The sequence below is a fragment of the Calypte anna genome, chromosome 5A (genome assembly GCF_003957555.1).
Source record: "Calypte anna isolate BGI_N300 chromosome 5A, bCalAnn1_v1.p, whole genome shotgun sequence".
Lineage (NCBI taxonomy): Eukaryota > Metazoa > Chordata > Aves > Apodiformes > Trochilidae > Calypte > Calypte anna.
In genome coordinates, this window is record NC_044251.1 from 8,651,296 (window position 1) to 8,657,295 (window position 6,000).

Below are 6,000 nucleotides of genomic sequence, written 5' to 3' on the forward strand. Positions count from 1 at the left end.
TTGTCTTCTTTTGTCTTCTTTTTTCTGTTATTTTCTGTTTTTTCTGGTTTTTTCTGGTTTTTTCTGGTTTTTTCTAGTTTTTCCTTTTTTTTCTTTTTTTTTGTTTTTTCAGTTCTTGTTTTTTTTTTCTTTTATTTCGGTTTTTGTGGGGTTTTTTCCTTTTTTCTTTTTAATTTTTTTCTTTTTTTCTTTTTTCTGTTTTTTCTTTTTTCCTTTTTTCCCTTTTTCCTTTTTCCCTTTTTCCTGTTTTTCTTTTTCTCTTTTTCATTTTTTCTTTTTTTCCTTTTTTCTTTTTTTTTTCTTTTTATTTCTTTTTCCTGTTTTTTCTTTTCTCTTTTTCATTTTTTCTTTTTTCTTTTTTTTTCTTATTTTGTTTTTCTTTTTTTCTTCTTTGTTTTCTTCTTCTGGGGGGTCTGGCTGCCCATATCCATCTGTTCCCTCTGGGTACCTAAACATGAGGAGAGGCTTTTGAATCCCGGATATTTTTGGTAGGCAGAGCACAGGTTTTATGATCAACACTTAATAACTGGCACCAAGTTAAAAAAATAATACTTTAAATTAGCACAGGCTTTATGGACAACAGATGAGGAGCATCATGTCACGGCTTTGTGATCATAAAAATCAGACTTAAAGCTCCTTTAGGGTGCATAATGATTTTCTCAATACCAGGGAGCTGGATGGGTGTTCATGGGACACATTTACCAGTCTTTCATCTAATCTATTTTTTTCCATATTTCACGTTTCTGTCAGGAGGTTAACAGAGTCACCATCAGGGGAAATATTTCTAAGTGTTCAGTCTTAAATGTCTGTGCTTAATGTCACCCCCTGCACTTGCAGAATGAGATCAGTGGCTATAAAGGGACAGAGAGCACTTGCTGGCCAAGCAGGATTTTGCACAACTCTTTCAGCTCCATCACAGATCTTGTGCTGTTGTTCTCAGACCTTGTGACACAGCCAGTGATGGGAATACATTTCACTTGCTCTGACCCAGTAAATCCATCATTTCCTGTGCGATATGAAGCTGGTTAGAATACAGACAAAAATGTTATGTACAGCCATAATGAAGAAATTGGTATGAGAGTCCCTCAGGATTTACTCTGTGCATTAAACTCTCCATCTCAAATTGAGTTTGGTTGATTTCTATTTGTTAGTACACCTGGAGGTCTCAAAAATCCAAGTTACCAAGCAAATTTCACTTCTCCCCACCCCCCCCCAGGTAACTATGACATGATACTATATATTTTCCCTCTAAATCTCCTTCTACTGTTTTCTTAACATGCTGCTACATGGCCATAAATTCTTAACATTGGGCAACAGATTCAGATTTGGAAACAAAATAAATAAATAAATGTTACATTTGGTAGAAAAAAAATAGAGAAAAGGCTACTTTTCTCTGTCTCTTGCTATTTTTTGTTCTGATGCCTCAGAAGAGGCTGAGAGAGCTGGGGGTGTTCAGCCTGGAGAAGAGGAGGCTCAGGGGAGACCTCATCACTCTCTACAACTCCCTGAAAGGAGGTTGTAACCGGGTGGATGTTGGTCTCTTTTGCCAGACGACTTTCAACAAGATAAGAGGTCTTAAGTTGTGCCAGGGGAAATTTAGGTTGGATATTAGAAAGAATTTCTTTACGGAGAGAGTGATCAGGCATTGGAATGGGCTGCCCAGGGAAGTAGTGGATTCTCCGTGTCTGGAGATATTTAAAAAGAGACTGGATGTGGCACTCAGTGCCATGGTCTAGAAACCGCAACGGTGGTTCAAGGGTTGGACTTGATCTCTGAGGTCCCTTCCAACCCAGCCAATTCTATGGTTCTATGATTCTAAGAAGGGGTAACTGGTAATTGCCAGCTCCCAGAAATATGTTTTATACAGATTTTCCTGAAGGGGGGGACATGTCCCTATCAAAGAATCTTTGCACATCATAATCCCTACTCACCACCCTTCAAGGCAGTTTTCTGTTTAGGGTTTGAAGCCACTCATACAATTATAAACACCCTATTTCCTTCAGTGACTTCCAATAATCAATGCTACATATTGGAGGGGAAAAACAAAGCCTCTTTAAGCCTCTTAAAGAATTATTAAACTTCTATCCCTGCCCCCTCCTTCTCCCTGCAGCTGCTGTGTGGGGAGAAACATTTCCTGCTTTTCCCAGCTGCTGCAGACCACTGTCCCACTCCTCCCTTCCTCAGAGTTAAATAACTCTTCATCCATCAGCCTTTCCATAAGGGCAGCATTTTCATGGCCTTCTGTACATTTTTTTTTTTCTAGCTCTATTTTCTCTATTTTGAAAGAAAAGCATTCAATACCCCAGATTTTGCTCGATTCAGAGGTATAGGATGCTGTTTAGTTCTCGTTTACTAAAAATTTCTAATGTTCTGTTTGGGTTTTTTTGAGCAGTGCCAGATTTTCAGCTGAGTGACTCACCAACTCACTGAAGCAATTAAAAAAAATAGTAAAACAGTTCTAAAGCTTCACAGCTGTACAGGATTGTTTTCACCTATGTGCCTTATTTTGTATTTATTGACACTGAATTTCACTTCCCATTTTACTGCCAAGTAAAAGACCAGCTCATGACAGTCAGTTTTAATTTTGGTTAGTCTGAATCATTTTATATCAGAAATATCATTTTCTATCATATTATATCATTTTATACCCTCAGAAAACTCTCAGTTCACTATTAGCCCCTTTTACCAGAACATACTGAAAAATATATAAAAAATAAATATGTAAAGAATTATAAATCCTCAGTTTTCAACAGAAAGACAGGTTACCCTGAGGACAGATGGCTTCTGGAGCTAATAAAAGGTGACAAGAATCTAAACAGCCCCCCTGTAATCCTGAAGGACACAGTCAGTGACCTACTGAGATGCTTGGATCCCCACAAGTCTATGGGACCAGATGGGATCCACCCAAGGGGGGGTGGGATCCACCCGAGGGAGCTGGCAGAAGAGCTTGCCAAGCCTCTCTCTATCATCTACCAACAGTCCTGGCTCCCTGGGGACATCCCAGATGATTGGAAGTTGGCGAATGTCACACCAATCCACAAAAAGGGCCGGAAAGAGGACCCAGGAAACTACAGGCCCGTCAGCCTGACCTCAGTGCCTGGCAGGGTTATGGAACAGATCATCCTCAGTGTAATCACACAGCACCTGCAGGATGGGCAAGGGATCAGACCCAGCCAGCATGGGTTTAGGAAGGGCAGGTCCTGTCTGACCAACCTGAGCTCCTTTTATGATCAGGAGACCCGACTGGTGGATGAGGGGAAGGCTGTGGATGTGGTCTGCCTGGACTTTAGCAAGGCCTTTGACACCATCTCCCACAGCATCCTCCTGAAAAAGCTGTCAGCCCACAGCTTGGACAGGAGCACCCTGTGCTGGGTTAGGAACTGGCTGGAGGGCTGGGCCCAGAGAGTGGTGCTGAACGGGGCTGCATCAAAATGGCGGCCGGTCACTAGTGGTGTCCCCCAGGGATCAGTGTTGGGCCCAGTTCTGTTCAATATCTTCACTGATGATTTAGATGAGGGGATTGAGTCCATCATCAGCAAATTTGCAGATGACACTAAGCTGGGGGGGAGTGTGGATCAGCTGGAAGGCAGGAGGGCTCTGCAGAGGGACCTGGACAGACTGGAGAGTTGGGCTGGTTCCAATGGGATGAGGTTCAACACGGCCAAGTGCCGGGTCCTGCACTTTGGCCACAACAACCCCATGGGGAGCTCCAGGCTGGGGACACAGTGGCTGAGAGCAGCCAGGCAGAAAGGGACCTGGGAGTCTGGATTGACAGGAAGCTGAACATGAGCCAGCAGTGTGCCCAGGTGGCCAAGAAGGCCAATGGCATCCTGGCCTGGATCAGGAACAGCGTGGCCAGCAGGTCCAGGGAAGGGATTCTGCCCCTGTACTCAGCGCTGGTGAGGCCACAGCTTGAGTCCTGTGTCCAGTTCTGGGCCACTCAGTTCAGGAAGGAGATTGAGGTCCTGGAGCGGGTCCAAAGGAGGGCAACCAGGCTGGTGAAGGAACTCGAGCACAGATCCTATGAGGAGAGGCTGAGGGAACTGGGGGTGTTCAGCCTGGAGAAGAGGAGGCTCAGGGGAGACCTCATCACTCTCTACAACTCCCTGAAAGGAGGTTGGAGCCAGGGTCTCTTGGTCTCTTTTCCCAGGCAGCTCTCAGCAAGACAAGAGGGCATGGTCTTAAGTTGTGCCAGGGGAAGTTTAGGTTGGATATTAGAAAGATTTTTTTTATGGAGAGGGTGATCAGACATTGGAATGGGCTGCCCAGGGAAGTAGTGAATTCTCCATCCCTAGAGTTATTTAAAAAGAGACTGGATGTGGCACTCAGTGCCATGGTCTAGCAACCGCAACGGTGGTTCAAGGGATGGACTCAATCTCTGAGGTCCCTTCCAACCCAGCCAATTCTATGATTCGATAACAGAAGTGAAACTGAGGCTTCTTTCAAGTTTGATGACTAATATGCTTCATCATAGGCTGCTCAGGGAAAAAAATAAGAAAAAGAAAGAAAAATAGCAAAAGAAAGAAAAAGAAAAAGAAGAAGAAAAAGGAAAAGAAAAAGAGAAAGAAAAAAAAGAAAAAGGAAAAAGAAAAAAACGAAAGAGAAAAAGAAAAAGGAAAAAAGCAAAGAAAAAGAAAATGGAAAAAAAAGAAAAAAGAAACAGAAAACAAAAGAAAAAAAGAAAAGAAAAAGAAATGGGATAGGGGAAGGGGAAGAAGGAAAGAAAAAAAAAAGAAAAGGAAAAAAAGAAAGAACAAGAGAAAGAATGAGAGAGAGAAAGAATGAGAGAGAGAAAGAACGAGAGAAAGAACAAGAGAGAGAAAGAACAAGAGAGAGATAGAACAAGAGAAAGAAGAGAAAGAAGAGAAAGAAGAGAAAGAAGAGAAAGAAGAGAAAGAAGAGAAAGAAGAGAAAGAAGAGAAAGAAGAGAAAGAAGAGAAAGAAGAGAAAGAAGAGAAAGAAGAGAAAGAAGAGAAAGAAGAGAAAGAAGAGAAAGAAGAGAAAGAAGAGAAAGAAGAGAAAGAAGAGAAAGAAGAGAAAGAAGAGAAAGAAGAAGAGAAAGAAGAAGAGAAAGAAGAGAAAGAAGAAGAGAAAGAAGAAGAGAAGAAGAAGAGAAAGAAGAAGAGAAAGAAGAGAAAGAAGAAGAGAAAGAAGAAGAGAAAGAAGAAGAGAAAGAAGAAGAGAAAGAAGAAAAGAGAAAGAAGAAAAGAGAAAGAAGAGAAAGAACAAGAGAAAGAAAAAGAAAAAGGGAAAAAAGAAAAAAGAAGAAAATGGAAAAAAAAAGAAAAAAGAGGAAAAAAAAGAAAGAAGAAAGGAAGAGGAAGAGAAAAAGGGAGAGAAAAAGGGAGAGAAAAAGGGAGAGGAAAAGAGAAAAAAAGAGAGAAAGGAAAAAGAGAAAAGGATAAAAGAGAAAAGGGGAAAGGGAAGAGAGAGGAGGAAGAGAGAGGAGGAAGAGAGAGGAGGAAGAGAGAGGAGGAAGAGAGAGGAGGAAGAGAGAGGAGGAAGAGAGAGGAGGAAGAGAGAGGAGGAAGAGAGAGGAGGAAGAGAGAGGAGGAAGAGAGAGGAGGAAGAGAGAGGAGGAAGAGAGAGGAGGAAGAGAGAGGAAGAGAAGAGAGAGGAGGAAGAGAAGAGAGAGGAGGAAGAGAAGAGAGAGGAGGAAGAGAAGAGAGAGGAGGAAGAGAAGAGAGAGGAGGAAGAGAAGAGAGAGGAGGAAGAGAAGAGAGAGGAGGAAGAGAAGAGAGAGGAGGAAGAGAAGAGAGAGGAGGAAGAGAAGAGAGAGGAGGAAGAGAGAGGAAAAAAGAAAAAGAAATAATCCCTATGTTTGCCTCAGTTTCTTTCTGTGTTGTGTCTGTATCTGTGTTTCTCAGTGCAATAATGCAAAGAGGGCAGGACTGGGTGTCCCTGGGCAATGATGCTTCCTGGGTTCATTGTGCTGGCAGAGTATTTTGCAGACATAGAGTTAACTACTGAATGTTGCAAGACGAACCTCTTTTAGGGAAC